Below are 20,623 nucleotides of genomic sequence, written 5' to 3' on the forward strand. Positions count from 1 at the left end.
GTAATAGAGAAATAAAAAAAAAGGCAAAGCAAACCATGATTTTACATATGGCTGTTGGGCATCCTTGACTGTTCATTAGTGAGGGTGAGGCATCAGCAGAATAAAAAACATCCATTATGGGGAACTTTGCAACTACCCAGTATGATATTTCTTGCTGATGGAAAATGAGAGTGAAAAAATATCTTATGAGGATGATCTGATCTTATACTGTATATTTTACTTTCACATTATTCAAAGGGAAATATAATTGTCTAATACAAGCCCTTGCTCTAAAATTTAAATCAGCTAAAAATGCAATAACTACCTCTGAATTTAAAACTTTAACATATCTATAAAATAATTTAGTATCCATTCTAATGCAATGTTAGAATATTTAGTACCTATTTTAATTTAATATTAGAATATATGGACATAACTGTGACCAGTTTTATACATGTGTAAGGTTTAGAATCTTCTAAAATCTTTTAAAAATATTTAAGGGAATATTAGAATATGAAAGGGGAGCATGAGGAGAAAACACTAGTTTTAGACATATCAGTACAAGAAAAGTGTGTTACATGCAAATTTGGTGCTAAATAATGTGAGTTAGCATATTGTTCCACAAACCTGACTCATACAGACTTATTCTAAAGCAATAAAATTGTCTATTTAAAAATCACATGGAACAGAGATTCAAGGGCAGAAAGAATCAGACATATCATAGGCCCTTGTATTTGCCTCAGATTTAAATCTAAATGTTTTATTTGGTTAAAGCAGCATAGTCTTCACCTAATTAAAAGACAGATTCAGAGTTTCTTTGAGAACCTGAAGGGGTGATGAATTTATCATAGTTTCTCACAGCTTATTCTATAGTTGATCTCATAATGAAAAATACCTACTGTATTTACACTGTAAGGAGTTTTAGTGGCAGTCTTCAGAAAAGCCATGAAATGTTTCTCCGCTAGAATGAAAATTAGAAATTTTCTCAAGTTTCCAAGCACAGGGCTTTTTTCTATAAGTTTTATACTTTTTGGCTTAATTTTAGTCTCTGAGCATAAAGAGGTGATACAATATTCTTTTATCACTTTTATCTATACTATACATGTGAACAATTTAATCTCTGTTCTCCTAACCACTACTTATTTCTACATATAACAAATAAAGAGAAAAACCCTTTTAAATGCAATGTGGTGTTGTGTGTATGCGTGATAGTGACTTATCTATTTTATGACCTTTTCATTATTTTGAAAATAAATATTTTCAAGGATACAATCCCAGTTTTGAAAGTGTTGCTTATATATCTAATTTCTAAGTATACAACCACTGAGGCAGATATACAAAAGCACTTTTATCAGACAAACTTTAACATTCTCAAAGAAAGAATTCACATTTGTTTGACAAGACTTTATCTTCCAAAAACCTTCTGCTTTGAATTCTAGTAGTAATGCTCTGCACTCAAAGCTTTTGAACTGTTATGTATAGAAACCCACCTCACCATTCTATTAACTTCTATCTTACAACACAGGTCACGTTGCTTGGGTTTCTTTCTTTCTTTTTCTTTTTTTTTTTTTAGCTTTAATATTACATTCACTGCTTCTAGGAGTTTCTAGAGTATTCCAAGATTCCCCTAAAATGAATATAGTATATGTCTACTTCTGAATTGAGTTCATCTGAATCAGCTGCTTTCAAAATTCATCATAAAAATACCACTTGATGCTTTCCTTAGAAACTAATTGCTTGGAAAATACTTCGCCATCATTATGCACTCTCCTACTTCTTTCCAGAAACAGAAATGAAGTAGATATTGAACACTTTCTTTTTTTTTTCTGTCACTACTAGCAATTTAGTTTTCTTAAAATTTTAATGGTATAATTTTTATATATATAAAAGGAGATACCCTTTTTCTTCCTGCCTAATATAATGCCATGTATATGTTATGTCCTTAGCTAAGCCAGAAATTGTTCCTTGGTCTCACTTCAACTCTACTTCATAGCTTCTAGTTCAAATCAGATATGTTTTCCTGCCTACATTTTACACTGTGATATTATATATGTGTTTTTTCCAGACGGTGTTCTTGTATTGTTGCCCAATAAAGTTGGGGTTTTAGAAGCTGCTTTTCTCAATCATGGTACAGTGGCTATTTGGCTGGCTACTAAGCTTCCTCTTCTTTAATTTTCCTTTTAGCCACAATCTCATATCTATTTACACTTAATCTCCAACATGTTTAACTTTCAGAAATTAACCTCTTTGAAGAATCAATTCTCCACATTAATGTTAACGATCTTCCACTCTTTACCAACAGTAAGTATGAGCAACTTAAAAACACTGGTCCAGTGGTAACTGTATAGTTTCATTACAATGATTAATTCATCTTTATCTAGCCCAAAAAAGTCCACAGTTAAATGAATGCATATAGAGTATCTAGTTATACATCTCCTAAACTTAATTCCCAAATAGTAATTCAATCTTTCTTAAGAATGAAAGACAATAATTTAAAAAAATTAAAGAAATCATATATTTTAGATTTAGAAGAGAAATAGTCTAACTACATATTTTTTCCCCATAGCTATAAACAAACTGTCTATATACCAAATTTCAGTTAACAAAAATGAGGACATGCAGAAATATTTGAAGACTAGGCAGTCCATGACCAAGGGATTACTAGGATTTCAAAAAGAAAGTTGTTTTCAATATCTTGATTAAAATATTATACAATGCAGTTCTTCTATGTGGCAATCTAGTAACTTCACTATATATATATGTATATATATATATACACATATATATGGGTCAGGTGTATATAAATAATTCTGCAAACATTTCATTTTAGCAGCTATTTGTCTGTGCACACTGGAGCAATACAGACCATATGTCTGAAAAACATACTAGTTTCAGATCCAACAGTGCTGAATGTAACAAAAGTGTGATGTCATCCCTTTATAAAAAGCCAACAGGTACACTAATTTCAGAAAAATAACCAAAATAAACTAAAATGAAAATTATAACATCTATTTGAAATTTGGTAGAAATCCAAACATTTTTTTTTCTATTTATAAATGTCTAATACCTATCATTGTATCAAAATTCCAGTTGTGAAATCTATGACTTCAGACAAGTAATTTTAATATTTAAGGTCTCTTTCAGATACCTCTGTTATAGATGAGCTTTCATCTTTAAATTTTGCTTGTTAACATAAGCCTTCCCTATTACAGTGACAGTTTCCATTGCAACTTCTGGATTTCATGCATTCATAATCCTTTGAAGCCTTGCTGATGACTTTTTCTACGAGTGGTTTTTTTCTAAAATGGGTGTAGTCTTGTAAGGCACTCAGGAGGGACACTGCAATTCCAGTATGAGTTGTAGATGTTCCAAAACCATGTAACAGCAGCCAGACTGGACCAAATCAAAGACATTTCTCACTCAACACCCCTCTCTGTCCAAAAACTGTTGGCCATGTAAGGTGAAGTTTAAGCGTAGACAAGCATATAATGATTATTTGCTTGAAAACTCAACATCTGGAACAACAAGGGTAAAAACAGAGTTTGGGTCAAAGGTGTTGCCTATGTTTTCATATCCTTCACTGTATTCCTTCCTAAGAAAATTTAAGCATAGTTAAACTGTCAGCACTCATTATATATATATATTTAAATATATATATTCAAATTGCAACAAATCCCTATCACTTTCAATTATTTCCCTATTCCAGAGATTTAGAAAGGTTGTCTTCATCTTTTCCTAGATGTTTGCATCAATTAATCTGAGGTTCCCTGCTTAACAGTGTCTATACTTACTTATATATACAGGATGTGGCCCCTTATATGCCTTTGTCAGTGATATGTAGGACAGTAGGATTGAGGGCACCCTTAGCAAGTTTGCTGACAGCACCAAACTCTGTGGTGCAGTTGACACACTGCAGTGAAGGGATGCACTGGGGGACCTGGACAGGCTCGAGAGCTGGGACTCTGCAAACCTCACAGAGTTCAACAAAGCCAAGTGTAACGCTGTGTGTGGGGGGGGGGGCAATCCCAGGCATGAATACAGGCTGGGCAGGGAAGGGATTGAGAGCAGCCCTGAGGAGAAGGACTTGGGGGCATGGGTGGATGAGAAGATTGACATGAGCCAGCAAATGTGCACTTGCACCCCAAAAAGCCAAAGGTGTCCTGGGTTGCACCAAAAGCAGCATGGCTGGCAGAGTGAGGGAGGGGATTCTGCCCCTCTACTCTGCTCTCATGAGACACCACTTGGAATCCACCAAGTTCTCTGGGATCCCACATAAGGAAGACATGGACCTATTAGAGTGAGTCCAGAGGAAGCCACCAAGATGATTAGAGGTATAGAGCGCCTCTCCTCTGAGGACAACCTGAGATATTTGGGGTTGTTCAGCCTGGAGAAGGTTCCAGGGAGACCTTACAATAGCCTTCCAGTACCTAAAGAGGGCATGCAAGGGACAGGGATAGGGACTTTTTACAAGGGCATATGGTTTTAGGGCAAGAGAGAATGGCTTTAAACAGAAAGAGGGCAGGTTTAGAAAAGACATTAGGAAGAAATTCTTTACTGTGAGGATGATGAGGCACTGGAACCAGTTGCCCATAAAAGTTGTAGCTGACTCATTCCTGAAAGTGCTCAAGACTAGACTGGCTTTGAGCAACCTGGTCTAGTGGAAGGTATGTATCCCTGACATGGTTGGAGCCGTGACCACTTCCTGGGGAAGCTTCTTCCAGTGATGACTGTGGTCTCAGCAAAAAAACCTTTTCCTAATGTCCAACCCGAACTTCCCCTTACACACTTCATTCCATTTGCTTATGTCCTATTGCTTGTCAAGAGAGAGAGATCAGCACCTGCCTCTCCAGTGTGCCGTTTAGGAAGTTGTAGATTGGGATGAGGTCAGAAGTTGAAGATCTTCATAGTCACCAGAACAGAAACAGGCCATTCCCACCACCAAAGGCAGCTGCTCTTTTTTATCTAGAAGCCATCCACCTGACCCTGTGGCTATATTTTTCCTTAGAAGAAAAATTTTTCCCCTAACCAAACAGGGAAAGCAAGAAGTGGTCAGACCCTGAACTCATTATACAAATATATTCATATCACCTCAGCTTAAAGGTTTAATTCACAGGGAAGCAAATCATCATCTTCCAACAAAGCAGCCTTTTCTTAAAAGGTTACAGATTTTATATCTTTATCCAGTCGTATGGTGTTTTTTCCCGATTACATACCTGTTTATTGGCATCCATTTTCTTTAAAATATAAAACATAAGCACACCACTGATCACTTTTATATATTCAATTTTGTTTATACAAACTGGAGAACAGTCCAAAGACTGAATTCTCTAGTAACCCTTTCACAGCGTAAAGTAAATACCATGCACTGATTATTGTGCCGGAAAAAGGGAGAATTCGTGCCTTTTCTTGAGTTTGAAAAGCTCATAGTAGCAAAATATTTCAAATTCTGGCAAGCTGAAAAATCTCTTCATTAAATCTTTATAAGACTGTAATAATTAAGTAAGATTTCATAACATATTAAATGTTATCTATCCATAAATTTAACATGCAGTCATGTAGAATTCTTGAGTCTTTGTAACACAGCAACATGTGACTTTTGACACAATTTTAAAGTTCAAACGGCCCAATATATTCTTGCTAGTTTACTCACAGTTTTTCCTGACATATTTATAAATTGTGATCAAAAGCATTTTAGCTACCTGAAAAAAAAATTGAAAAAGGAGTGGAAACTTGCTTGTACAGATGTGAAAGAAAAATCCATCTTTTTGTGTAAAAAGCCTCCTACACAGATAACATGGCCAAGGGCAAAAAAATACATGTTTTTAGAAACTTCTTACTGACTAGCTGTCTCTCTTGATATTTAACTAGAACTTGGTCATATTTAACCTATTTGAAAATATTAACACATACACTTAATTTTCTGCTGAGAGTGTCAGATGGATTTCTGAAAAACAACATACTTCATGGGATGTGTATCAGTACCCACATGCAATATTAGCAGCTCTTTAAACCCTTAAAAGTGTAATTTAAAGAGTCCAAACAAAACTCAGGCCATTATAAGAGAAAATAAAGAAAGGTACTTTTAAGGTTGTATCAGTGTGTGTGGCTGGCAGGCAGGGGGTGCTTTTATTTATTTTTTTTTAAGTAGTCGCAATTTGAATCTCTTTAAAACTCCAAAATGCCAAGTGTGAGATCACAGGGATTTAAGTGATGAAAGAAGCCAATGAAGGCAAGTAAACAACACAAGATGAAATTTTAGGAAACTAAAATTTTATAGCTTTGTCTTCCTTTTTCCTTTGTATTTATTCCTTTTCTTATGCTGGTTTTCTTAACTTTAGTTGTTCATTCCTTTACATCTTACATATTTTTCAGTTTCCAGAACACAGAACAATATTCTGCTTGAATAATTCCAGTGATCAGTTAATATATTAAGTAGCCACTAAAACTGATTATTAGTTTGACTTAGTCAAATCAAAGTTCTTTTAAGGTGTATCCAGCAGCCTAATTAATTAATTTCCATGGAAGCAGATATAATATGCTAGTATAGGATCAATTTTGTTATGGGCATTACATACTGCTTCTTTTACTTGGAATCTCTATAAAAATAAAGAGTCTTGGTTTACATATAATGGTTTCTTAAGATCTGTGTAACAGTTGAAATTTCACATGGTGTAGTACAGTGTAAGTGTCAGACTAAATTTAACTGACATCACTCAGTGTCTTCTCACTGATGTGCACAACTGACATTACAGGCCCTTCATTAATAAAACAGTATCTTCATTAACCTCCCGTATTTTGAAAATGTAGTAGTTTATTCCAGTCAAAGACACTCTGCACTCCTCTGAACAAATACTTGCTGAACACAGAGTTTGCAGATTAAAATAACAGGTGGTCAACTTTTTAAATACTTCTCGCTAAACGTTACCTCAAGTGGGTGGCATTCTTTCAGGCACGGAGCGCATCTATCATTTGCATTTCATTGACCTTGAAGCTTACTGGTTAGAGATGAAACTTCACCTATTCAAAGCAGCCTGTTTAAAATATTCAAATAGATTTTTTTAAGTGCATTTCACTTTTTAATTTCCTGCTGTTCTTCTTCCATTGAGAAAGCACTGCCTGAACCCAAAGGGATTTCCACATCTAGCTTTCATGCTTTTTGTTGCTACGTGGCAGTGACCGCTATATTGGCAAACAGAATAACTGCCTTTGAGAGATTTCTTTAAGGATGTTAAGAGCATGAACTTCACTCTTTTTAAGTAGCTTCTTAAATAAATGCTTCAAAACAAAGTCAACTATTGATCCAATTCTTTGAATAAGAAGTTCTCCCCATTTGACAATAGCATTTACTACTGAAGACAAAATGTACATTAATCTTTCTAGTTTATAGTCTTCAGTTGACAAAGGTAGAATTACAGAGTTACAGCACAGAGAAAGATTTGTACCATCTGTTTGAAATGATGAATCTACATAAATTCATTGACTGACTTAAAATCAATCTTTACATCTCTATGTCTTGTCACCTGAACAGAAATAGGAGTATAGTTTATGCTTTCTTTCCTAGTAATATTATTGAATAATTGTTTATTTTCTAAGCACATTTTTTATTTCCTTGTTTGTTTATTGTAGTGATGATTTTGTGGGTTTTTGTTTTTTGGTTTTTTTTTTTTTTTTCTGGAAGTGAAAAAGAACATCCAGAATGCCTGTTTACTGCCAGGAGAGCAGGGTGGCAATTTTAGCCAGAAAAAACCAACCAACCAGATAACACACACTCCCATATACCGTTCCCAAATATTTTGAAGAGTTTGTACCAACTTCACAGATTTTACACTTCTGTGCCTTCCACTGGCATATCTATTTCTAAAAGGAGAGAGATGGAAGAGAAGACAAGAATGTCAATATTCTGTCTGTCACGTGTGTGTATAGCAGTATAAAAACAGCCACTATGGGACAGTAGTATTTTTTCCACTGTCAGCTGCAACGAGCAACTGAGCTAGGACAGATACTGCAGGAGCAGTGAAAGGAATCCTTCATGGAGTCTTACCTTCCCAGCTTTTAACTTATGTTCCCTTTCCTTAAAATAAGCAGAGCAGTGTGCTTGGCCCTAAGGGATGGACAGGTGAGACCTACTCTGTTGCTCGAGTTGCATGTGGATTTAGGAGACGGGGGAGAAAAAGGGCAACAAATAAGCAAACAAAGGTTCAGCGACTGGTAAGACACAGGCAAAATAAAGCTTGCGCTGCACTGATCACGCATAAGCTTGAGGAAAACGAAAAAGCACTGCACACAAAGTACACTGCGGCTAGCGAGTCTAGGGTCTCCTTGAAAGCAAGCTGCGTGCAACGCTACCAGAGACACACGTACGTAAACACACATACAGAGGCACTTAAAAGCCCCGGCTCTGCCCGGATGCGCACACCGCGAGCGCGGCATCCTCTCCTGTGCCCCCGGTCCCGCCCGGGGCCGCCGGGCGCACGTTCCGGGCGCCGCCGCTGCCGCACCGCGGCCGAGCCGCTCCCGCCTCACCGCGGCCGCCGGAGCTCCCCACGGGCGAGGGCCGCAAAACAGCGCCGGAGGGGCCCCCGGCTCTTCGCGGCAGCAGCCCGGTACATGCCGGCTACCGTCTTGCCCGGCCCCGATCACCGGCCATCTCCTGTCCGGCTGCCCTGTCCCTGCGGTGACCAGCAGCATCGCCCTCCCGCCCCCGCTGCCCGGTGCGGGGGACAGGGCATCCGGGAGCACCTCCCGCCCGCTCTCCGCTATCGCCGGGCAGCGGTGCGGCGGCTGCCCCGCTCCCGCCCGCCTCCGCTCCCGCCTCCCCGCGGCGCGCCCGCCCCTCGCCCGGCACCCGGCGCTGCCGCCGGCCGCAGAGCAGCCCGGGCGCGCTGTGCGACGCGCTGGGACCGGGGCTGTCTGCGCGGCGTGAGGGAGGGGAGGGAAGGCCGGGGAGGGGGGAGGGATAGGGGAAGTGAAAGGGAAGGGGGGTGTGTGGAAGGGGAGGAGGGGAAGGAGGGGGGAGAAATCAAATAAATAAATAACCTCCGCACCAATAAGAGAGGCAGCGGCTGCCGAGAAGGCTGGGATCGGATGGGAGAGGTCCTTCTTGGGCTCTATTTGTTTGTTTGTGACTGGAGCTGCAAAGTTGAGACCCAAACGTGTTGCTTGCCGGCGGCGGCGACCGCCCCGCTTCACCTGCTCCGCTGACGGGTGCCTGCCCGGGGCGGCCCCGCTGCTCTGCGGGCCCTCTGCCCGGCATCCTGCCTGCTGCTGGGGCCGACGGACGGCAGAGGAGCGCGGGGCTGTGTCCCTCGCCTGCCCGCCTTCCCCTCCGCGCCTACCGGAGGGCAACGGACAGGTGAGTGCTTCTTTGCCGCACTTCTGCCCAGCCCGGCGCGGAGGGTGCCTCCGCTCCGTAGTCACCTGTCACTGCAGGAACTGCTCATTTATCAAACTTTGCCTCCTGTCGGCTCCCGCACTCCCTGTCTTGCCTTTTGCGGGAGGGCGAGCGCTCGGGGTTAATTGGTTTTGCGCAGAGGGAAGCCGCGGGGGGCGGGAAAGGGGGGTCCCACTCTGCAGAGCACGGCTCAGCCGGGAGAGGGGTTTGTCCGAGCCGCTCGGCTCCGCTGCCGCTCGGGGCCGCAGCCCGGGGCCCCTCTCCCCGCAGGAGTTGGCGGCGCGGAGACGGCGCGGGTGCCCGGCGGAGCGAAGTTGGTTTTTGCCCTGCAGGGAGCCCGCGGGGCCCGCGCAACAGGCACCGTCCTGCGGAGAGAGGGCGGAGGGCGCCGCTCCCGCCGGCGTGGGGCTCCTGGCGGCCGCGAGCAGACGTGTGCCCTTTTAGGTAATCCCGCTTTGTTTCCAACACCTCCAGAGGTTTGCCTTGCGGGAAGCCTGTGCCATGAGGCTGCTTGTGAGAGCCTGGCAGCAGCCCCCGGAGGTACGCCTCCTCTTAGGAAGGAGAGAAAGTTGCCGATGCTCTGGAGGGACGGGTACGGTGCTTCCACCCGGCCGCGCGGAAGATGCGCGCCGGGCGGCTTTGCCCGCCCCGCGGTGGCGGCGCCGCGGGGAAGGCAGCGAACGAGAGAGCGAGGGAGCGGGTGGGTGCTGCGGGGAGCGGGTGCCCGGCAGGTGGAGCCGTGGGGAGCGGCGGCGGCGATGGTTTATCTCGGCTGAGGCGGTGAGGCGAGCGGAGCCCGTAGGCGCGGTGAGAAGCGGCCCGGTAGCCCCGGGCACGCTGAGCAGCGGCCGGACCGGGTCCTTCAGGTGGATGCGGGGAGCGCCGGCGGTGCGCGCCTTCCTGCGGGCGCTGCAGGTGGACGCGGTGCCCTGTGGTGTTAGCGTTACCTCTGGTCACACGCGTATTTTTTCTGCCATTGATCGTCGTTCTGTTGGTCACCGAATATTGGAAAATGATCAGATTAGAGGGATATTCTGTCTTAATTACCAGAGGATATATAAAAGTGTAATTGCTGAAATTATTCAATAGTGGCTAACAATTAAAAGATTATCCCAGTACTCTGCAGCTAGCAAGGAACAGACTGTACTAATTGTATAGGTAATGACATTTAAATGGGCAGGTTTTGTTAAAATAGGAAGCTCCACTCTTCTAAGGAGCTGAATAAAGTGTTAGAATGTTAAATAATTATATTACAGTGGTGGTAACACTTGTGCAAGAGCTTAAGGTGTTAGCTTGGCCAGCAGCACTGGGACAGCCTTTGCCCAATTTTAAAGCATTGGTTAAGAGTAGGCTGGATTTTCATCACTTTTCCTTTAATAGTTAAATATAGCTAAATGGTGTAGAAATATGCGTGAAACAAACCAAAGGGGTGGCAATATTTCACATATTGTCCAGTGGAATCTGCTTCCATCTTCAACTGACATCATTTGACTGAATTGATAATTGAACTTGAATTTTATGCTACTAACCACTTAATACTTGAGTTCTGTGTCTCTTTGTGCCACTTACACTGATCAGAAAAAAATGCTGTTTAATATTGTGGAGACTGGATGGGATGGTGTAACAACACTTTTCTTGTAATCCGTTTATAACTAAACAGCTAGAGTGTTTGTTTTTGGTTTTTTTTTAAATAATAATATTCCAGGTTAAACACTTCAGTAATAAAGTGATAAGTAAATCAACTTAGTGCAGCTTAACTGTATTTTCAGAACTCTTGGTTCTTCACGTTTCTCATGTTTCTTGCACGACTTGAAAATGTTCTGTGAGAAACTCATACAATGACTGCATAAACTTGTTGCATTTTGTTGTAAAAGTTTTCTTAATGTAATAAAATTGGCATAACAAGAAGCAACGCAATGTAATCTTACGTTTGCAGTATTTTTTTTTCCAGAGACAAAATGTTTTCCATTATCTTAATCAAAGACATATACTTAAGGAAAGTGCCAGAAATTGAATTTAATAAGATATTAACTTCACAAATTAAATAGGATATTCTATATTAAGAGGTAATGTAGAGAATAGCACATAATTAAAATTGTAAAGTATGTCTGGACTTTTATATACCTATGCTTTATTCAGTCAATCATGGGTTTTTGTTAGCAATATAGATTTGTGCCTCCTTTGAGGTATAAAAAATGCATAAAGAAGCTCCTGAAATGCTGGCCTAAATACTGAAAGGGCTTGGAGTGTGTGTCTCCCAAGTCAGTGAGAATGGTGAGCTTCACAGAAGTTACATTCATAATTGTGAAACTAATTTATTTTCTTCTTGTCTTGGGTGCTATAGCTGTCACTTAGAAATCTTTTTGTGTTGTATCCCAGCCTTGCTCTTTTCACTATTATAGATACATTTCTCAAAGACTTCCTTTATTCTTGCACACCAAAGTATTCAAACATTTCTTATGAGTATTGCTGCTGACTTCTGAACCTGAATTCCAGTCTATGCTGTCCAAATGAGTGTTTCTGAAAAATCAGAACAATAGAACTTCTGGATTTTTCCTCAGTTCCTGTAAAAATGTTAGATTAAATGAAGATGGTGTTTAATGTTGAAATTGGATTTCCTCCAGAACAAAAGTATGACTTTGCACACAGCTGATAAATAGATAGCTGAATGTGTTATCAGAGATTTACAAAACATTGATGTCTTGACATCTGGATTTGTTATGTGTCTTTAATAAAACCAAGTGTGTGAAAAAATGCTGTAGAGGGTTTTTTTTTGAGGGGGAAAACCCCACAACTCTGAGACAAAAGGGATATTAAAAAGTATTCTCCATGACATTCTGGATAGTATAGTGCTGGGTCGGGGGGCGGGTATTTGTTTATTTTCCACAGAATGTATTAAAATGATACCAGCATATGTTTTACAAGAAAATTAACTCAGCTTTTAAAATCCTCCTAGTGAAACACAGACATGTTTCTTCTGTACAGCATGTAGATACTTTCCCCTGATCTTTCCCACTTCTCTTTCTTCAAATCTATGCAAGAAGGTTCCCTAGCATTATTAAGCATATTCTTTTGTATTGCTTCCAATTTGTAGCACTTGAAATCTTTCTTTCACCCTACCATTTGTTATACTAATTTTAAATTTACTGTCCTTGCTACAATGAAAGTTCCTTTCTGCTCTTCTGACACTACCTAAAAAATGCATACCAGAGTTTTATACACAGTTTCTAGAAATGTTGTATTTACTAAACTGAAAATTCCAGATGGATAAACCTGAAAATTTTAATCCTGGAAAATTCAGTTTTAACACTGGGGGAAAGGGAAAGAAGTCTGTAAATCCTGTCTAATTACCATACATTGCTTGTTAAATGAGGAATGTCAGCTGCTGGGCATGCCTCTATCATAACAGTAAAATACCCTATGGTTGACTTGGGAGCTACAGCTGCAATTCATGGCAGGTAAAACACATATTTAAGAAACAAGGAAAATGTTTGTTGATGCATTGAGATGAAGGGTCTGTGAAATTCAGTATCTGAGATATTTCTAGTGTAGTATAATAATAATAATAATAATAATAACAACCTGTGATGGATACTGGAATAAGAGTTCTGGAAGCCATACTTATGGGGATTTTTAAAATATGGTTTGCTTTACATATGCTGAGATTTTTTTTTTCTGTTCTTTTACTTCATTAAAGATAGCAATTGAAGTTATGAACTAAAATATTCTCTAGGCTTAGGCAAGTCACAGGTTGCAAATTATCAGAATGACTAAAGCATTAAATTATGCTTCTATTTGTGCAATAAAGATAATTTCATACAAAACTAAACTTGCAGCTCTGTTAAGTCATGAATATGTTCTCACTTTTGAAATTGTATTCTTTTATTCAGGTCTGTAAAGAAACCAAGCCTTACATGTGGACCCATTAATTCTGGACTATGATTTCAGGAATTTAATGATGGATAGCCATGAACTAGGTTTTTTGAAGACTAGCATTTTATCAAATGCTAGTCTTCAAAACAGAGGAAACTGTTCTTCATTTAACACACACATACACTGTTACATACCTGAAAATGCTTATGTATGCTTTCTGTGTGGAAAACGGTGTTATTTAATTATCTTAGCAAGAGACACTATCTGCTTTACAAATTTCTTTAGAGATTTCTTTTATCTAGCACCTTCTACCCCAAGTAACTTGGACTCCATCTAATAAAAAAATAAGACAGATTTTGCAAAGATTGTCTTAAAACACAGGAAGTGTTTTTTATTGTAGGATGTAGAAAGATCAGCATGGAATATTTGCAAATACTTTTCCTCTAGAAACTCAAATAGAGTCAAAGATAATTTAGTTTTGTTGATTCAGATTTTAACTGTGAAGTATTGCATGGAAGAAACTCTGCTTGAGAGCTCTGGTGAAATCTAGAACTCTTGAGAATGTCTCTTGTAATAGCTGCTAAATGTTCCAGTGTTAATTAGGCAGTAATGTAAATTGAATCAAATGTTACAACAGCGTAATGTTCTCCTGTTGATTAGAAGTTCTATGCCTAAGCAAACATACTTTCAGCAAACAAGAATATTTTAACTTTGCCTGTCCAACGGGAGGCATTTCTGCAGAAGTCCTAAATAGTGCCCTATAAGATGCCCAGAGAAATCCGGTCATAATATTTCTATTTTAGCAATCTAATGAGTGCAGAATCTCTTTCTCTTCATGGAATGAATGCAAGGACAGTTTAAGGAAATCTGTGGAGTCACACACATGGTGGCTCTCTGCTACAGTCCTAGTCCGTACCAATATGTAAGACCAGCTGAAGCTTTTACTTCTTCCAAGGGTAAAAGAAAGCAAGAACGGTGAGCTGTATTCCAGAGTATGGCATTGTGGCTGACAGTGCAGATCTGCAGAGGGCAGATGGGCAGCCATCCCACTGTGTGTGGTCTGGACCTCTGTGGAATAGCTGGAGTAGGAGCATTTTGAACACAGGGGGAAGTGGGGAAGTGGTCAAGTTGCTTTTCCCTCCAGATAGACACCTACGCACTGACAGTTCTGTGTGTGTAGGAGTCATCCTATCTTTAAAGTGGTGTTAAAAATCAAATTGATTTCATCTCTGAAGAAATATATAGTGGCACGTCATTGTGGCTGAGGTACTGCTCCCACACCTGTTCTACCTTTGTGTTGTAAGCCTGTTCTCCTTGGGACAGGGAAACACTGAGATGTGGCCTTAATGATGTTCAAAAGAACTTCAGCTGTTTCCAAGGGCAGGGAGCAGGGCACAGTCAGGAGAAGACAGCCAGCCAGAAAGGATTGAGGTTGTATTTATCCACTTTTGGAGCAAGTTGGGTGAGGAAGAAAGGATGAAGTATATGGTAATTGACAGTGGATATTGCCCATGGGTCACAGCAGCAGTGAAACTTGTTGAAGTTTAGAGTGAAACACCACCAACTCAGCTCTGAAAGACATTATTCCACTTTATGGTAGACTGACCATTATCTATATGATTTCAGATGAAATAATTTGAACTGCTAGCAAAATTATCAGAAATTGCACTGATTTATGAGTGAGAAAACCCATTCAAAACTTGTTCCTTCAGATGCTACATGCATGTTTAATCTGATGATGAGGCCTGCTTCTATTTTTAGTATTACAACTTGATATAACAGGAGATATGAAGCATAATCTTAGTGGAAGCAAAATCTGTTCCATGCTTTTCTTCTTGGAAAAAATACTGTTTTCATTTTGGCGGATGTCTGTAGTAAGTCCCACCTCAGCAACCATATGAAATACTGTTTCAGTTACATGCTAACCCCTGTAAATCACTGGGGTATAGCTTGTTCTTGGACAGCAGAGATTACTAACCCTAATTTTAGACTGAAATAAAGGTCTGTATTCAAGGAACATACAAGTCCTACCACCATAATTTTTAAGTATTTCTAACTATTTCCTACAGTGAAAGGGATAAAATAGATGGATGAGAATCGAAATGGACTAGCTGATGGTCTAAGGGGAAATCAAGCTTTGAAGTTAAGAGGCAGTAGTCAGTAGAGATTCATACTATTTTTTTTCATTTCAGCAAATCTGCTCATTTAGGGTGCAGGCACAGGATAGCCTATGAATTAGGTACCATGGGTAAGAAGGTACTGTCCATTCACTTAAAAGATACTGCTAATTTAATTGGATTTTTAGCTACCTTTCAGACTAAACTGCAAATGTATTCCTATTCCATTTCAGTAGGAAATAAAATATGTTCATTTGCAGCTGCAAAACTAATTAATTTTACTTCACTTTGCAAGAGATTTACTGTGGCTTATGTGGCCCTGGGAAAAAGAATTGTAGAATGTTGTAAAGTGTTCAAGAATGAAGATTTTACTTTATATTTTTCTTAAAGACTGACTAGTTAGGGTTGACTTCAGCAATAGCTAGGATTAGCTGCACTGAGGCTAGAATAAGGGTCAGGTGTTACCCCCCTTCCTTAGACTCACTGGTGAATACTTGTAATTTAGTATTTTCTCAGATATACTTTCTGATTTGTCATGCAAAAAAGTGGGGAAGAAACTAGAGAAAGAGAATGAGAAGAGATTGCATGGGACTGATTGGCAAACTAGCACCAGCTGTTAAAACAATCAAGGGAGAAGACAAGTAGTTATTCTTTAGTAGGAAGTGAAGGAGTGAGGATTGGATTGAACCTAAAGAAGAAAAGGAGGAGTGGTAAGAAGAGAGCAGAGAAGGCTTTAAAATACCACCTTGGCAGTTTCTGGGGCAAAGAGGTTAGTCACCACGAGAAGGGAGTGAGTGGAAAGTTTGGATTTCTTTTTTAAAATTATTTTCATTAAAAAACCCTCTTAGTTTTTTGGTTGTTTTTTTTCTGGAGTAAGACATAAGTTTGGCATGAAGTTTGTCTCTTGAAGACCTTGTGATAACCTCCTAGAGGGCATGCAGTGAATGTCCTAAAGAGTATGAGGCTTCTTTATGTTTAAGCTAGGTGAGGGAGAGCTACTCTTTATATGTACAGTTTGCCTTATGCTGCTGTGTGAGTTTTGTGTTCTTGGAGAAGAGCTTTTAGTAATTTCTACAATTTTCTGCCCTTGTTTCTTTTTTAAAGTCTTTCATTCTACTGTCTTTTTCTCTGTCTGCTTTCTTTACCCTGGGACTGAAGAGCATGAGCATCAGAAGATAAAACTGACCTAAACTGAAAACTCCCTGAACCAGTAGAATTGACTGGTGCTGTGATCACACTCAATTTCACACTGCTGCTAGTGTCATGTAGAGTAATATTGTGAATGATTCTGTCAATTTTTGGTTCAGCTACTAGTTGTCATAATAGTAGAGGTACAGAGAGAGTATCTATCTTTAGGCAGTGAATGAGAAATTTATTAGTGAAAGGAAAACTGGTATTTTTTCAAAGCTTTTTTTCCTCATTATAAAACTTTCACATGGAATATTTTCTTTTCCTGACTGAATATCTGTGTCTGATTTTCAAAAACTGTACATGGCATTTGAAACAGTGATTCTATACGTGTTTTTCTTGATGGAAAAGTTAAGTTGTTCAAATTCTTTGGCTATTTATTTCTGTTCTCTAACAGCCTTTTCAGTTGAATTGGAGGACTATAGACCCAACCAACTGATCTACAATTAGTAATTCTGAGATACAGAAAACCCAAGAAGAATCCAAAAAACCCCTGAAACATTTTCAACCACATTGAATTACCTCAATGCCTCCAGTTAGTTTTGCTGGTGCAGAGTAGGGGTGAAGATGGAATCTGCTTTAGCCACAATTGTCATTAGAAGAAAGATTTGTGGCACTCCTTCCTCATGCTTGGTATCATTCATATTCTGAAATCAGAAGGTTTTGTGATAGCAGATAAAAAAAATAATTATGAAACTGTCTTCTTCCATAAAACCTAGAGACCTAGCCTGAGAGCAGGACAGGATTCTTGTTCTATATGGCATGTGCATTTAATGAGTACAGATTCTGTTATATCCTTCTGTTGGACATAAGATTCCCCTGTCTTGTCAAAATTTATGCGTTTATGTAAGTAGCAATCTAATAAAACATGTAACAAGATTTTTTGCTATTTGGAACCTTAGAAAATGTAGTTAACATTTAAGCTTTCTCGCTTTTATCTTGGGTTTGGGTTTTGTTTTTTTTCACTCACCCATGCACTGTTCTACTACCTGTTTTGTATGTGGAATTTTATGGCTTTCAGATCATGCACTGAGGATCCTATTTGCTATTTGTGTATAAAGAACTTGGTATAGAATAAGCAGTGTGCAGCTAGCTATTGTAATTTTTTGCTACAGAAATTTTCTATTGCTGCTTTTCTTTACTAGAATGACTTTCTCCAGCCAGCCAACAGGTCTTCCCTCTTGGTCTTCTGTTTTGGTTGCACCTGTTTCTCAGCTGTGACTGTATTCCTGCTATTAGTGTAGATATCTGCATTTATAACTTGTAATTGAATTCACTGTGGTTAGCCCTGAGTGCTGTATCCTGATCTTTGTAAGTTGAGTGGCTGTCTTTTTGTCTGAGCCTTTGACTGTGTCATTGCCCTTAACCTCCCCATAGAAATACTCCTAAGCTGGTATTTTGGAAGCCAAATCTGAGTCTCAGGCAATCTTTTTTGTGAATAACCTGTAAATCTGGAAAAAGATTTATTGTGAAACCTGTGTGGCAGCTCTTCTTTCTTAAGTTTCTCATAGAAGGAATAAATCATGAGGAAAAGATGAGGAAACTAGATGATGTTTTTCAGATTAAAATGCTGTCTATTGACCAAAATTGTTTATTCATTAGTATACAAATCATGATCTGTTGATGGGATACTCAGCAGTTACACTTTCTCAGAATAACACCATAAAGCCTATTCCTCTTTATTTTTTTTCCTGAAAGCCAGTTTGAAGCCAGTAAAGAGTGTTAGCCACATGAAACACTTGTCAACTTACCTGGGAAAGATGCACGCTGGGTGCATAGGTATAAGACTCTATTTCATCACTGTCGTGGTAATTCATCTCAATCTTTCTTTTGGGAGGCCACTTCTAGGTTTAATGTCAATTTGCATTTCAGTGAATACCTTGTTTCTATTTCTTCACTGCAGTGAAGATATCCTTGTTTATTACATGACAGCGTTTTTGAAATGCCTATCATGTTTGTAAAATATCTACAGTGACAAAGCATACACAGTAAAATGTAAGCTACAGAAAATAATACTGCATACTGAACCTTCAGTAGTTTCAAAGGAGAAACAAACGAAGTTGACAAGAAAAAAAAAACAAACCTTCCTGAAGTTATTCTGCATTTTCCTAATGTTCCTTCTGTACTCTGAGATGGTGAATAAATGTCTTTACATGTTTAAAGCTTGCCAAGTGTGGATGCTGAGGAGACTCACAATAGAAGTTTAAATGTCAGTAGGAATGTTTTTTTGTTGGAAAGCCCTCAACAACCACAGTAGAAACACTGCTAAATGGGGGGAAAATATGTGTCATAAGCAAGGTGTTTCTGGAATTAGACATTGAAGCCACTATCATGAACTTTTACAGAACAAAACAAAAGCTTTCATCTTTGTGCCATCCTCTGTGAAGAGGTAATACCAAACCTGACTAAATTCTGCATTTACTGTCTTCTAAGGAGTTGTACTATGTAATGCGTGGAATGAATATATTGTATTATACCTTCAATTCCTCAAAAATAATAACCAGTCTTTTACATTATTATAATTTTTTTTGTAGGGAAGTACAAGGATAGTGCAACACTGCAAAGTAAAAATTGCATGTACTTTTGTGTGATTTTTCTACTGCAGGAACTCTCTGGTCCTCAGAACTAGCAAAAGCTGTCAAATATACTGTATATTGTAGGTATTACAGTGGTAGGTTCTCTTTATTTAATATTTAACTATTGTCACTGCTGTTAAAGTGGCTAAACACAAGTAGGTTTTAATGAGAAATTAATTTTAATTGATTACATATTTTTTTTATTTACAAGATTTGAGGACTGACTATGTATGACATGTATTTTGGCTAGGACTGCTGATGAAAAACTTTTGAAACTCTAATTTTCTTCATGTTTTACATAGTTTTCAAATACCTTATTCTTTTCAGTTTCTTTCTCAGGAGTTTTCTTCATTAAGCCATCTGTAGTTAAAAGAAATACCACTTTTACTCTGGGTATGTAATCCTTCACTTCTAATAGTATCTCATTATTAAACCAAATCATATCCAGTACATAAAAGAGCCTCTTTAAAAAGAAAGAAGTTATTTATATGCACTTATTTTCTTAGCACATTGAGCCTGAAATCCACTATCCAGTATGAAAATGCTGAATGCAAAACTACACCAGTCTGGAAGCTAAAGTTTTAGTTTTCTGCTGGACCAGTAATTTTTTTTCATTATTTTAATCTTGTGAAAGTTTTTGTTAGATTTTTTTTTTCCACACAATCCCTGAAATTATTAGAATATTAATGAATAAAAGACATAAAGTTGTTCTTTAAGTGGATTTTTTGTAAGTGGATTTAAATTTTCAAACCTTTGATAATGTTTCAAGGTAACAAGTTTTAGATTCAATGATCAGACTCTCTTATTGTCCTATCTATCCTCCATATTTTAATTTCTTGTAATACAGTTGGTAAAAAATTCAAATAATTTATAATTAAATTAAATGTGAGGAGTATAGCTTTTAATTTTTTAAAATTGTTTATTTTTTATTTAAAGTTCTCAAAATTTAGTATGTTAATTTCTCATTACTTCAGTGAATTTTGCATCTTCATTAACATGAAGTCTTTGTGGCTAAAGTGCATGTGTAGCTGGTGAGAAAAATACTGCCAGTGGATTTCAGATTCAAGTAATTTTATTTCCAGTGCACTCCTTTGGGGGGCAAGGGGAGAGTGGAGGGAATTAACTTCTGAACAGAATGTGAAAATCTGTGTGAAGAATTTTATCCTTACTTAACTTTCTTTCCAATTTTTTATGATTTGATATAGAGTAGGCCAGTGGAAGCCTCATTCTCTTTTACTGTGCATTAAAAGAGCAAAATGTAACCTTTGTCACTAGCTCTGGAGAGCTCTCATACAAAGTAATTTTCTGCTAAATTGAAAGCTTCTCAGTCAATAATCACTTTATGTAATAGACATATATCTTACCTTGTACCTAAATTATCATATAAAGGTGCTTTATTGTAAGGAATTTTCTTAGGTTTGCCAGTTATTTGGTTGAAATCCAGCAATGCGGTGAATCAATTTCTTGATATATATGTAGACAGGTGATGACTGGCTCTA

General features: G+C 38.7%; 1 protein-coding gene across 1 annotated transcript in view; it reads left to right on the forward strand.

Annotated features, from left to right (window-relative positions):
- The first annotated feature begins 9,022 nt into the window (after positions 1-9,022).
- Positions 9,023-20,623, forward strand: part of TENM3 (teneurin transmembrane protein 3) — a 1,295,372-nt gene continuing 1,283,771 nt past the window's right edge. The window contains exon 1 of the mRNA XM_066548306.1: positions 9,023-9,331. The gene's annotated coding sequence lies outside the window, so the exon portion shown is untranslated. The remainder of the gene's footprint in view (positions 9,332-20,623) is intronic.

The sequence above is a fragment of the Molothrus aeneus genome, chromosome 4 (assembly GCF_037042795.1).
Source record: "Molothrus aeneus isolate 106 chromosome 4, BPBGC_Maene_1.0, whole genome shotgun sequence".
In the NCBI taxonomy this organism is placed as follows: Eukaryota; Metazoa; Chordata; class Aves; order Passeriformes; family Icteridae; genus Molothrus; species Molothrus aeneus.